A 15,334-nucleotide genomic window follows, 5' to 3' on the forward strand; every position below is an offset into this window, starting at 1 on the left:
TTTGTAGTAGTCTGTTGTTACCTTTTCATTTTAATCATCCATTTTTTATCGTAATAACACAATTTACATTTAATTTTAACACAAAAGAGGAAGATAGCAAATTGGTGAATTTAATTAGTGTTCCAACCCTTTTTCCAATTGAATTATGGCTAGATCTATTGAATTTATCCCATTGTTTTAATGTTTTGGTCCCTTGGTAATATTAGTGGTTTTATTATCATAATTGGTGAAACCCTAATTTTCCCACCATGACAGGAACAGTGAGTTGCAACAATCATCATGCAAACATGTTTTCATGATTAATTCTTTTGGGTCTTATCATGTCATGTTATTGCATCAACATTTGCGGGTCTTGTTCCAAGAGAATTATATCATCACCATTATCAAAAACATCATGCTTGAGGTATAATTCAACATGTTACCTTAAAAAATTTCTTTCATTTATATCTATTGTATTAAGGGTTAATTCTAAGCATAGGGTTTGACTCGAGTAAATCCCTCTCAACTCAACACCATTTTCCTCCTCTTGTGTATGTGGGTCATAGTTTTTGGAGAGAAAATATAGATTTGGAAAGTGCAAACTGAGATACACAAGACCAAATTTTGAAGAAGAAAAAATAGCCAGGACAATGTCACGTATCCCCATTGTCTGACACTTTTCCTAAAAATTTCTAGGAGATACTTAGAGCAACATCCTGATCCCAAACTTGTTTATGATATCTACATATTAACTTCGGGACAAGGTCACCTAGTTCCATTGTTCAACACTTTTGAGCCCATATTACACATATAGGTTCCTCTTTGCTTCTTATTTCCATATTTGTACTTGATTTTTGCATATCTATTTTGAAACTATCTGTTTATGTTGATCATTATCAATTTTACATCATTTATACCCTTTCCATTATCAATTTCAATTTCATCTCAAATAGGGAGAGTAAAGAACCCAATTGTGCTCAACCCTTTCCCATAGTTTTTGAGGTTGAGCCTATTGAGTCTTATTCTCCTTATATAAAATGTTTGAGAATGGGTTTTGTTCCTAGTTCTTATAATTAGACTAGTGAACCACCATTTTCCACCACAAAAATCTTGGTGAACCCAATGCTCCTAACATTTTGCATATTTTTGATTGGGTGTTTTCACATCCAATTTTTCACTATTCAATTTGTATGTGGGAAAATCGGGTGGATAGAACTAAAAATGTGAAAAATGGAGTTCTAGGGAGACTTGTCCACACACCCACAAAACTTCTTGGTGCAAGCTATGGAGTCATGAAGTATGGCTCAGCTTCCCAAGGTTGGTTTCATGGTTCTCTATCTCACAAGGTCCCTCAAACCAATGTTTTTGCTCTCAGATCACTGAGCAAAATGGTTTAGGGATGACAAATGCAAGAACGAGGGATGCTTTTGTTGATTTTAAGATGAGATGCATTCTAAGCTATGCATGATCCTATAAATGCAATAAACTAGTTATAAGATGACAAGGTTAGTAAACAAGATTATCCTAGCATACTATATTAGTCCCTGATTTAAGCTAAATGATAAAGAAAGTACTCTAAACATGCATATTTAGATTAATTTCTATCTAAAAGAGAGGCTAAAATGATGAGCATAAAATGGTATGAAAGCTTGAATGTATTTGAGCATAAGTATGATGCTAAAGACTTGGTTCTCAAAATGGAGGAATGAGAGCTCTATTTATAGCAAAAATAGGGCAATGGATGGTCAGGATTGAAAGATATAATCAAGGGTTGAGTTTGAAAGTTGGGGATCCATGTTTGTAATTGGCACCAATGAAATGGTGACAAATGTCAACATAGGATTGGGTTGAGAAAAGGGGTTGGAGGCATTAAATGCTTGAGAAGACCTCATGGTTATCCTAGGGGTAAGGGTTAAGGTTAAGTTAGGATTACCCATTGGATCAAGCTTTAACCCTAAGGATAAACTTTTGTACAAAAGATTAAGGGATAACCATGGTCAAAGCATTGAAGGCTTGATGAGACCCTTGGGTTACATGGAGGTTAAGTTTAGAGAAAGTCTCTAGTCATGCTAGAGGGTTGAGTTAACCAATAATGGTTTGGGAGACTTGGAAAATTAAGTGGTTGAAGCCTTTAAAGGTTTTCAAAGACTTTGAGGATTTGAGAAGTGACCTCCCCTTGCTTAGGGATGTGACAAAGTTTAGGAGATGGGTTAGGCTAATTAGAAGTGATTAGAAGAGTCTAGAAGGGGGTTAGGAATAGGGTTTAGGAGGCAAGTGGGAGATGTAGGATTTTGCAAGTGGATGGAGGGATAATAGGATTTAATTGAAATAAAATGAATTTACTTCAATTTGGTTGCAATTTAGGGAAATTAAATAAATTAGATTTATTCAATTTAGGATAACTATTTAATTAAATTTGAATTTAATTAAAAGTGGATAGAAGGGATTTAATTGAATAGAATGATTTATTCATTAAATGGATAACTATTTAATTAAATTTGAATTTAATTAAAAATGGATAGAAGGGATTTAATTGAATAAAATGATTTATTCATTAAATGGATAACTATTTAATTAAATTTGAATTTAATTAAAAGTGGATAGAAGGGATTTAATTGAATAAAATGATTTATTCATTAAATGCTAAAAAGAAGTCTAGTGAATTTAATTTAAATAAATTGAGTAATTTACTTAATTTAAATAGAAGAATGTGGGTGATTCAATTAAATTAGATTTAATTAAATAGAGAAATGAACATAAAATATTCATTTAGGAATATGGTCATTTTTATACGTCTACATTTTGCCCCTCTTTGAAGTGACGTGTGTGCACATGTTAATTCAAAGAAAATGATGTGTCGTGATTTATGATCAAATAAAAATTTTATGTCCTTTTGAGATATGCGATGCCCTAGTTTTGATAATCGATGAGGATAATGCCCCCTCGGGAGATGAATCAAATTTTTTTTAGAAAATATGTTTAGATTTGATAATTGTTTTACATTGTAAAATTTTGATTAGGTGGAATGTGTACATTGATTCATCTCTCGATAATTGATGAGTGCGAGGGTATGAGGGAGATCGCGAGCGAATTACATGCTCGAGCCCCTAACCCTAATTTTGTTTTACCCTATAAAAGGGGAAAAGTGCTTTGTTTAGATTCATTTGTGCTTGTTGACCTTGGAGAGAGAGAGACTTTTGGAGAGAAGACAAAATGCCTATTCCATATTCTTCACACTGATTTGTGCGCGTTCAGAGGTATTGGAGGCCTGCTGCGTATGGACCACCGGTAAGTCAACCTTTTTGACCCCTTCTTGACTTTTTATTTTGTCATTTTGGTCATTTTTTTGGAATTTTCCATGCGGGGTTAACGGTTTAGCGCATAGGGGTCCTAGATTAGCGTATACGAAAAATGTTGTAGCGCATGGGGGTTTAAATTTTGGGTGCATCCAAAAATTGAGGGTAGCGCATCTGTTTTCTAGGTTAGTGCCTTGGGTTCCTAGGTTAGCGCATGGTCTTGGATTAGTGCATTAGGGACACAGGGTAGCACAGAAAGTGAAAAGGTTAGCGCTTCAGGTTAACCTAGCGCATAGGCTGCACAGGGGCTCGCATGGGTAGGGGGAAGTAGCGCGTAGGTTAGACCTAGCGCATAAGGTTAAATAAGTAGTGTGGCCGCAGGATAGGTTAGCGCATAGAGTTAGTCTAGTGCATAGGATAGGTTGGATAGGGCATTTAGAAAGAAGGGTAGCGCGTAGAGTTTGTCTAGCGCATAGGGTGGATAGGATAGCATGTGAAGAAAATAGTTTAGCGCGTGGATGTGTTTTAGCGCGTAGACAATCTGTTTTAGCGCATCGGGAAAAATTTTGTCAGATAGGGTGATTTTGTGAATGAGAAAAATTGATAGGATAAGGCCAGCTTTGTCAGGATAGGTGTAATTTGTTCGTTGCTGTGTCTGCTGTCATGGTGTTTGTTAGTTTGTCCAATATGAGTGTTGATATAACTTGTTTTGATTTGCAATATTTCAAGTTATGCATAGATATTAATGTGAAATTGATATAAATTTGTGGAGCTTGAGTTGTGTTACAAGTTGATATGGATTGGAAACTTGAGTTGTTTTACAAGCTGATGTGATGTGGAAACTTGAATTGTGTTACAAGTTCGATATGATTTTTGAAAACTTGAGTTGTGTTACAAGTTGATATGGATTGGAAATGATGTAGAACTTGATTAGATTTTCAAAGTGTTCAAGTTTTTGTGATTTCAATTTTTGATATTTATGTTTTGATGAGGAAACTGATATTGGACTTGTTTTGCTTTTTGACAGGAGCGATTAGGAGTGGTTCAGTGACGCGAGCGATTTCCTAGACCTTGGACATTGATACCACAGTTGGCACAAGCTGATCTTGACATTATTGAGAGATGCGGCTTGACTTCCCTATTGGATATGCCTCGGTTCAATGTGAACCAGGGTTTACTTACAACGCTCGCAGAGCGGTGGCACAGTGATACGAACACCTTTCACTTTGGCACCGGGGAGATGATAGTTACTCTAGAGGACTGTTACAGGATCCTGCGCATACTAGTAGTAGGTTCACTACTACCTTATGAGCAGTCGAAGGAGGGCGGGATAGAGGCACTTCCCCATATATTCCATGATGAGACAATTTGTGGATATGAGATCCCTTGGCAGAAGTTCTTGGACTTGGATTATGCACCTCTTCCATTAGTACTAGCAGGGTTTATAGGTGGTTTTCTATGTCCCGAACGCAGGTCGAAGGGACTATCTGTGGGATGGGGGCTGGTACTAGAGGATATGGTGACACAGGGTCGCAGGTTCGCATGGGGATCAGCTATGCTAGCCCATCTGTACAGGGATTTACACGAGGTGGTATACTTGGGTTATGGCAGTTTGTCAGCTGGCGTGATGCTCCTATAGGTATGGTGCTGGGAGCACATTCCCGCAGCTAGGCCATTGGTGGGCAGAGATAGGCCCGTTGGATGTGCCTATGCATATGGTTACAGGGGATTAGTTGTCCAGTGGGAGCTGGGCAAACTGGAGCATTGGAGGAGGGTTTTGGATGACATTGATACGGTCGTTTGGCGACCATATACAGGTTGCGAGGTATGGGTAGAGGATGGGCTGGAGATGCCCTATGTTTTTATGACTCAATACCTGATAGGGAGGACCCCATTTGTGATTGAGAGATTCTTGGTCACTAGAGATTTGCGGCAGTATGGTCGGCAGTAGGGTATACCATAGGGGACCTGCTTGTATGCACGCTAGAGGCAGGACATACTAGATTGGGGTCTGACTATTGACAGTGCGATGGCTGTAGAGGAGTTTGTTAGCTTAGTGGGCCAGATATGGGATTATGCCCCAAAGATTTTGGATGCTAGGATGACAGATGAGTTTGCCAGATTGTTCGCAGCGCAGGTGGTGGCGAGGATATCATATTCGGAGGAGATGCAACCTGTGTTTGATGATGATGAGGATGAGGGAGGTGGAGATGATGGGGATGATGGAGATGGTGGAGGAGGATGACAAGGCAGAGGAGATCGGGGGAGGAGAGGAGACAGAGGGAGGGATGGTGGTGATAGAGGGTTGGAGAGAGCAGTTCGACAAGCTATGATGGATAGAGGGAGAGGAGGGTTGACCATCAGAGTAGGTGGTGAGGGGATGGTGGGGGAGGTGATAGCTGTAGTGGGAGGGATTGACGAGGTGAGACGACCAGTTCAGAGGAAGACGATTGATGTGCTACCACCTCCAGCACCAAGGAAAGGCAGAGGGAGAGGGGATACCCCTTTACAGGTACCCCTACGGGTCCGGATCCCTACTCATGTAGAGGATGCATAGATTAGGACCCTACAAATGATGATATAGCAACTGTAGGCATAGCTACTGATGCAACAATGACAGATTGCTTAGCTGACCACTGAGCAAGACATGGAGATAGAGCGGCGGGGTCGAGTAGAGGAGCTTGCAATAAGTGTGTAGAGAGCAGTAGCAGGTGGTCCGATTAGAGACACGTTGAGAGAGCTTTCTTTGAGAGCTCAGGAGGCGGAGTACTACCATCGTCATTATGAGGCTGCGGTGCCTAGGGATCGTCGAGTACAGAGCTTTACATAGTTGAGATCTAGTTGATCTCGAGAGACCGGGTCGCGGTCAGAGAGCCAAGGTGTGACAGGGCCATCGGGACATGATCCTCCTAGAGATCCAGGGGCGAGGACTTCTATAGTGAGACTGTCTCCATCAGGAGATAGTCATACTTGAGAGATGTTGTCTCCGTTGTATTTTGATCATTGTATTTGTATTTGACAGAGACATGACATATGTTGTATTGTGATCATTTTTGGAGATATATATATGTATGTTAGGAAATAGGAAATCATCACAAGCAATATATCAACACTAATCATAGCCCAATCACGAAAGTAAAACTGCAATGATCTATCCTAAACAACACTCAATAGAGACATGAAATAAAAACATTCAAAACTAAAAATTAAGCAAACCAAAGGTATGATTTGAATGCTCCTTCATGCGGCTCCATTGTTCTTCTTTCCTCTTCAAATGGTTTGGTTGTGGATCTCACCTACAAGTGCACACACATAATTGAAAGCAAGTAGACAAGATTATTGATCAAGAGTACTAGAAATGTGATTGACTAGAAATTCGATAATCTGATTAGGGATTCAAAAATGCGATCAATTGGGGATTTTGATTGAAGAAACTCATCCAATTTATAGACAAATTGGAGAAATGATCAAATTAGTATGATAATGATTCGAATGGAAATTCAAATCAAGAATAGCAAAATTATGACATGTGTATGACAAATTGCTATGCAAGGATTTATGACAATTTATGACAAATTGCTATGCAAGGATTTATGACAAGATTTTGAAATAGAAATAGACATTTAGGAATTTAGGAGAAATTAGAAAATTAAGTTGGAAAATAATGACTTGGAAATTAGAAAATTGATGAAAATTAGGTAAATTAATTAATAATTTGTCATTTATTAATTAATTCACAAAAATAGGAGGAAATTGAATTAGAAATTAGGAAAATTAGAAAATTGGAAAATAGGAATTAGGAAATGAGGAATTAGGAAATTGATGAAAATTAGAAAATTAGGTAAATTAATTAATAATTTATCATTTATTAATTAATTCACAAAAAGAGGAATAATTAGCCAATTAAATGAACATTTAATTGCGATGAGAAGAATTAGGATAAATAAATAATTTATTTAACCTAGAGAGAGAAATGACAAACAGGATTAAATGAATAAATCATAAAACCCTAGAAGATGAATTAGAAAATGCAAGGATGACAATTAGGTCTTGACAAAGGATAGTTGATATCGATTCGATCATGATTTTGAATTGATAAATGACCAGTGTTGATAAATGATTTGATTGAGATTGGTTGACAAAAATCAATGACAAATTGACCAAATTGACATGATTGAAAAGGACAAGGATCGATGACGAATCGATCGCAATATGACAAGATTGACAAGGACAAAGATCGACCCAAAATCATGATTGAAGATTGTTTTCGACAAGACCAAATTTGAGAGCGAGACGAATTAAGAATGTAGAAGAAAGACTCGATGCTCGCAAATGATAAAAACCAAGTGCATAACATAGGAGAAATGTTAATGCGATGCAAAAACCTAAAATGAGGCAATGCACAAATGTTAAAGTATGATCCCGCAAGCGTTGACCATTTTTAGGTGTCTACAATATAATTTATATATATATATATATATATATATAGACGACACCATTTTTCTTGATCTTCATGTGATGTGTTATTGATTCATGCTTTCTATATGCTGTTGTTTATTCTATGATGATGTAATGCTTTGATAAATGTAAATGCATGATGAATATGTGCTATGATGTTTGATTTATGAGATGTATCTTGAAAATGAGATGTATGATCTGATATGCAACTAATTGTAAAATGATATGCAACTATTTGTTTTTGAGCATCCTCATTGTTTATTTGTCATCCCTGTATAACCACTTTTTATTTGCTTTTGATATATGTGTCATCATTGAGCATTTATTGATCGTTGGATATGTTGGAAATTTATACAAGCATAATGGTATAATTTGAACCATAATGACCTGAGAAAAATTTACATAATATTTGATTTCGCAAGATAGCACAAGCGTCAAGGTATAATTGAACCAGGATGACCTGAGTGTGGATTGCATATAAATAGACAAGATTAAACCATTTGTATGCGTAAAGTGGAATCAGGTCTTCAGTGATGTGATTGCACATCACGTTTCGAGACAAGTATTTACACAGTACAAACGAGCGCCTCATAGATAGAAGACTAAAAAAAATATTGGAGTTTCTTGATTTTCTCTAGCTTGGAAGCATTGTTTGAGAAAATTTAAAGAATCCAATAATTCAAAAAGTTCAAGTGCAAAAATAGTCAAGACTTTATGCAAAAATGCAAACATTTGTTACTTCAGAAAATGATCCATCGTAGCAGTCTGGGGAATCTTTTGTTTACTGATTGATGTTTTGCTTTGTGGTTGCGCTAGTTTGATTTGCTAGATGAGATGTTCTGAGTTTGCTTCTAGTGTTTGACGGCTTGAATATGTTGCAAGTTTGACGAATGTTGCCAGTAGCTAAGTGTGCCTCTTGATGTGGATATGTACAGTGATTACCAAGCCATGGTAAGGTGCTATGAAGGAATATGCAGATAAAGCATGATAGTGACTATGCTAAGTATGTCCTGAATGGATATGATATTAGAAATGTCGGGCAACGGCTGATAGTCTTTTAAGGATATAAAATGGTATAGATATAGATAGAGGAGTTGTTCTCTCACAATAGCGCCTGTTGCCAGGTTTTCACCCATTGCTTTTATTGTACCTTTTTATTTGCTTTTTCTTGATTTTTTTTTTTTTTTGTGCATTAGACTTCCTTAGGTATAGTATTTCTTCAGGTGAATGTTGTTAGTTGGTTCTTCAAGCACATCTCCTTCTGAAGTGGTTAGCTGATATGCACCTGATCCATAGGCTGATATGATGACATAGGGACCTAACCAATTAGGCTCAAATTTTCCTTTCTTTTCCCGATCTTGCTGGTTTTTAGGATTTTCTTTGAGTACCAGGTCACCAATTTTGAAGACTCAAGGAATGACTTTGTGGTTATAGCTACGGCACATGCGTTGCTGATATGCTTTGAGATGGGTGTAGGCATGTTGGTGTCTTTCATCTAGGAGTTCAAGTTCTTGCAGTCGGTTGACTCGATACTCTTCATCTGGGATTAAGCCTTTCAAAGAGACTCTGAGAGATGGAATTTCTACCTCCAGAGATAAAATGGCTTCTGATCCATATACCAATGAGTATGGTGTTTCTCCTGTAGGCGTGTGGATGCTGGTTTTGTATGCCCAAAGTGCTGGATTGAGTTGTACATGCCAATCTTTTCCTGCATCATTCACTATTTTCTTTAGGATTTTCAATATTGTCTTGTTGGATGCTTCTGCTTGACCATTCCCCTGTGGGTAGTAAGGTCTAGAGAACCGATGTTGGATTTTGAATTTTTCACATAGTTCTTGTACATCTTAGTTTTTGAAAGGTCATCCATTATCTGTGATGATGGAACTTGGAATACCATATCTACAGATTAGATAATTAAGGATAAAAGAGGCAATGTGTTTCCCAGTTACTATGGTCATGGGGATTGCTTCTATCCATTTGGTAAAGTATTCTGTTGCAGTTATAATAAACTTGTGTCCATTTGAAGATGAAGGATGAATTTTGCTGACCAAGTCTAGTCCCCACTGACAAAAGGGCCAAGATTTTGTAAATGGCTGCTATTCCTGTGCTGGTGCATGTATCAGATTGCCATGGATCTGGCATTTAGGACATTTCTTAGCAAAGTGATAAGAGTCTTTCTCCATTTTCAGCCAGTAATATCCCATTCTTAGTAGCTTTTTAGAAAGAGTAGTACCCCTTGAATGTGTGCCACAGATACCTTCGTGAAGCTCATGTAAAGCGGAATCAGATTCATTACGATCAAGGCAATGAAGAAGAGTACCATCTAGACCTCGACGGTACAAAGTATCAGTAGTGAGGGTATAATGGGCGGCTTGCCGGAAAAAGTTACGTTTTTGGTTTCGGGATAGGTCAATGGGTAAGATATTGTTCTTGAGATAGTCATATATTGGTCCATATAATGGAGAGTGAGAACCGGTTAAGGCATAGATAACATGGGATTCAGAATGATCATAAGTGGGGGAGAATAGTTGCTCTACCAGAAACTCGTAACGACTTTGTTGGTTTGGAATTTGCAGTAGTGAAGCGATAGTAGCCATTGCATCGACTACTTTGTTGTTCAACCTTGGTATTTGCTCGAAGGTGATGTGCAAAAAGTACTGTTTGAAGTCATCCACCATTCTTTTGTAAGGTAGCAACTTGTCATCTTTCATCTCATAGTCATCATTAATTTGATTGATAACTAGTTGTGAATCTCCGTAGACTTTGAGTTCTATGATTTTCCATTCGACTGCCATCTTGATGCCTATAACCAATGCCTCATATTCAGCAATGTTATTTGTGCATGGAAACATAAGCCTATATGACCTTGATATGGTGTTCCCTTCAGGAGTGATGAATAAAATGCCGACACCTGAGCCGTGTTGAGTGAATGATCCATCAAAATATAAGGTCCATTGTGTTGTGGAGATAGCAAGAATATCTCTGTCCATAAATTTGATCTCCATTGGTTGCTTACCAGGTAGTGGCGCTTCAACCAGTTGATCTACTATTACTTGTCCTTTGATAGCTCGACGCTCTGCGTAGTGGATATCAAATTCACTGAGAATCATGACCCATTTAGCCAATCGGCCTGTAAGAGCTGCTTTGCTGAGTAAATATTTGAGAGGATCAATCTTTGCAACTAGCTTGGTTGTGTGAGCTAGCATGTAATGTCGAAACTTTTGAGAGGTGAAGACCACAGCCAGGCAAGCTTTCTCAATAAATGTGTAGTTGAGTTCATAGCTGTTTCATGTCTTGCTCATGTAATAAATAGCCCGTTCCTTTCCTTGTTGATTTTCTTGTGCTAACAGTGCCCCCAGTGATACATCTGTTGTTGAAATATAGAGAATAAGTGGCTTCCCTGCTACTGGTGGTACTAGAATTGGTGGGTTCATGAGATATTGCTTGATTTGATAGAAGGATTCAACACATTTGGCTTCCCATATGAATGTTACATTCTTATGTAGTAGATGATTGAATGGTAGACTTTTGTCTGCTAGTTGAGTGATGAATCGCCTAATTGATTGGACTCATCCTTGTAGAGACCCGAGTTGACTAATATTCTTTGGTGGTGGCATCTCCATGATGGCTTGTAGCTTTGTTGGATCCACTTCAATACCTTTAGCTGAAACTATGTAGCCTAGTAACTTGCCTGATGTAACCCCAAAGACACATTTCTTAGGGTTGAGTCTGACTTGGAATTTCTCCAATCTATCAAAGATCTTCTCTAAGATGTCTAGATGTTCTTCTTAGGTGAAGGATTTAGCTAGTAAATCATCCACATAGTCCTCCATGAAGGTATGCATCATGTCATGGAAGATTGTTGTCATTGCTCTTTGATAAGTTGCGCTAGCATTCTTCAAGCCAAAAGGCATGACATTCCAACAATATGTTCCCCAAGGACAAGTGAACGTTGTTCTATCTTGATCCTCTAGAGCAATTTTGATTTGATTATAGCCTGAAAAACCGTCCATTAGTGATAGCATTCCATGGCCTACTGTGAGATCCATAATTATGTCAATACTTGGCAAAAGAAAGTCATCCTTTGGACAGGCATTGTTGACATCTCTAAAATTTGTGCATATTCTGATACTGCCATCTGGTTTTGAAACTGGCACAATGTTTGAAATTCACTCAGCATAATCTATGGGTCGAATAAATCCGACGTTCAATAGTTTCTTGAGTTCAACTTTAACCATGAGTGCCACATGTGGATTCATTTTTCATAGTTTTTGCTTAACTAGTTTAGCTCCTGGAGCCATAGATAAGTGATGCATGATCAATTGTGGATTGATCCCGGGCATATCTGCATATGACCAAGCAAAATTGATTTGATTTTCTTTGAAGAATTTGATAAATTCTGGTTTTTCTTTTGTTGTAAGAGATTCTACTAGATGTATCTTTCTGACTGCTTATGTAGTACCAATGTTGATTGATTGAGTGGGCTCAACCAATATGGGTGATTGCTCGTGGTAATGTTCCGGAAGAGTGTCAAGTCTCCCATCTTTAGGTGCCTTAAAAATGTTTTCACCCTCAGATGCATCCTTTATTTTTACTTTTTTGTGATCTAGAGATGCCATTGACTGGTTTTCAGCATCAGATCTTTTATTTGGCTCATTTTTGCGACTGAGAGACTTGACACTCCCTGTTTTGTAGATATCATTACTTCATTCACTGGTAGAGCTTGTTTCCAGGTTAACGGTACATAGGTAGTGGATAATAGATTCATCATCTAGGAAAATTGGTATATCATGGATTTCAGGTTCATCCCAGTCTATGAGGTCAGGAAAGACAAGTGGTAAGGAATCGTTAGGTGGATCAAGGTCAACTGCTATGATTGTCATGATGGATGCATCTTCATGATTGGACTGGATGTTAAAGAAGTTAAGGATTTTATTGAGGTCTTCAATGGTATTATCTTCTGTATAGACTTGTGCATAATGTCGCTGCCCATTTTCCTTAGCATCATAGATATTTTGTGGACCAAATTCAAGTGGTCTAGGTTCTATGCTGTATTTATTTTGAGAAATGGGTGTATGACTGTCATTGTCACAAATATCCTCAGAAATATTAGAACAACTACCCCATTCATATTCATTGGAATTAGTCTCAGAGGTAGTATCCCAGATTCTTTCTGTGCTGTAGACTAGTATGTTGTAGGGAGAGAATAGGTCTTTGATGATTGATACAAGTTTTGTAGTTTTCTCGGACTTTGTGTCAGATCCTGCTTCTACCTTCTGTATTTGTTCATATACTGTCCCTTGTTGAGAAGGAATGATATTATCAGGAGGTGAGTCTACTTTGTTGGAGATTGGTTTTGGGATGTGATGTACTGCTATAGATACTGCCTTCTTTTGGATGATGGGCTCTGCTTGATGCTGCTTCCTTTCATGTTGTTCATGTTCTTTACGTATTTGCTCTGCTGACTCAAATAGTGCCTCTTGCCAAGATTCATCTTTGTACTTCTTCCTTGGTTTCCACTGGGGTTTTTGATATGTGCCTGGTGTTTTTCTTGGCAGTAGAGTAAGTTCATAACCCAACCTTGTTTTGTCTCTACTAGATTGTGAATGAGGATCTATTGGTTCTGTGATGCCTTCCTTACGCTTTCCAATAGGTCCTTTGCCATTGTATCCCATTTGTTGCATGATTAAGTAGCCCTTTCCATATAGGTGTGTTGGTATAACTATCTCCATAGTAGCTGCTCTGTTATTGTCTTCTTCACCTTTGTATAACCAACTAAGGATGTCTTTTTCCTTGGATTCATGCTCTAGAGTGCCTAGCTGGATGAATGTGTCATCAAACTTGGTGATGGGCTGAGTTGCTTGACATGCTGAGGCTGTAGGTAATCCATGAGATTTAGGTGATACTAGTAATTTGGCCAAACACATGGGTTCCAAAGAGTATTCCCCCATGCCGTGTTCTTTGATTTTGAGTTTATGCTTGAAATCTCTAGATAGTGATGCAAACCTTTCCTGTTGGATATCTGGTGTTAAAGGATTTGGTTTTTCTCTATTGTGTGGAACCAGATTGTCTTGGGCTGCCCCCATTGCATTATAGTACTGAAATGGATTATGATCAGTTGATATAGAAATCTCATGTCCATTGTAGGGAAATTTTACACACTGGTGAAAGGTGGAAGGCACTACTTGCATTTCATGTATCCAGGGTCAACCTAATAGGATATTGTATGTGAGATCTATGTCTAATACCTAGCACATAGTATCTTTCTGCATCATTTCTACCTGTATTGGTTACATCACTATTCCTTTAGAGGATCTTTCTTCATCATCATATGCCTTTATAGTAATCTTTTTGCATGGATCAATAGACTCCTCAGAGAAGCCCAATGCACGAACAAGTTTTAAGGTACAGATATTGAGTCCAACTCCTCCATCTATTAATACTCTCTTGATTCTATGTTTATAGAAAATGACTTCAATATGGAGAGGAGTATTATGTGGATGGCTTAATGAGATATTGTCATGCTCAGAAAAAGTGAGATTATGAGGCCCTGTCATATGAGCGACCATGGCTTGGAATTTGTTAGTATCCAGATCTTGAGGTACATTTGTTTCCAATAATGCTTGTTCCAATATGTCTTTGTGTTTTGGCGAAAGTTTTAGCAACTCTAGTATGGATATTTGAGCAGGAGTTTTGCGTAGTTGGCTGACTAGATCATATTGAAGTTTGGGTATAGTGTTTGTTGTTGACATATGTCCTTTCAAGACATATTTTTGAGCTCTGGTGGTTATGTTGACTGATTCATGATTATGCTGGTCTCGGATTGTGACGACGTTTACATGATTGTCGACAACTGATATATGATTAATGGTGTTATTGTAAACATGATTGATACGTGCCCCACGGGTATCATTTGAAGTGGAAGCTCCATCTTTGTTATAGTTTGGAAGAGGATTCTTGAAATCTCCATGGTCACTGTTTGTCTTGAGACCATCTACTGTTAAATCGCCTCTATCAATCATGTCTTGAACAATGTTTTTCAATCTCATGCAATCATTTGTTTGATGACCTTTGTTGCGATGAAAATCACAAAAGTGTGAGTCATTCCACCAAGGTGGTTTGATTTGTGGTTCATAGTTGCTGATTGCGGGCAAAGAGATAATCTTGTTTGCTAGGATTTCTCTGAATGTTGACTCCAATGATTGACCCAGTGGTGTGTAGATGCATTTTTGATAAGTGTTGGTAGTACCCCGTGAATTATTGTTAGGTCCTTGATTTATGTTATTGTTGGTATTGTTTACGTTATTGGTATTCGGTTGATTGATATTAGGTGCGCAAGCATTAGTGTCAGGGTCAGCACCTTTGGGATTTTTTGTAGCTTGAGGATTTCTTGATAATGTGAGCACGGGCTGCTTGGATTTTGGATCATTTGTTTCATTGCCACCTTCATTTCCATTGTTTTTATTTCTAGTCCAAAACCTAGATTTGTCTAAGTTGTTGTTGTAGTTTGATGAACCTGTTCCTTCTTTGAAGAATTTTAGTGTTCCTTTCTTGACACATGCTTCTTCCACTTGAATACCATTTTCAATTAGTTTAGCAAA

This window comes from Cryptomeria japonica, chromosome 8 (genome assembly GCF_030272615.1).
Source record: "Cryptomeria japonica chromosome 8, Sugi_1.0, whole genome shotgun sequence".
In the NCBI taxonomy this organism is placed as follows: domain Eukaryota; kingdom Viridiplantae; phylum Streptophyta; class Pinopsida; order Cupressales; family Cupressaceae; genus Cryptomeria; species Cryptomeria japonica.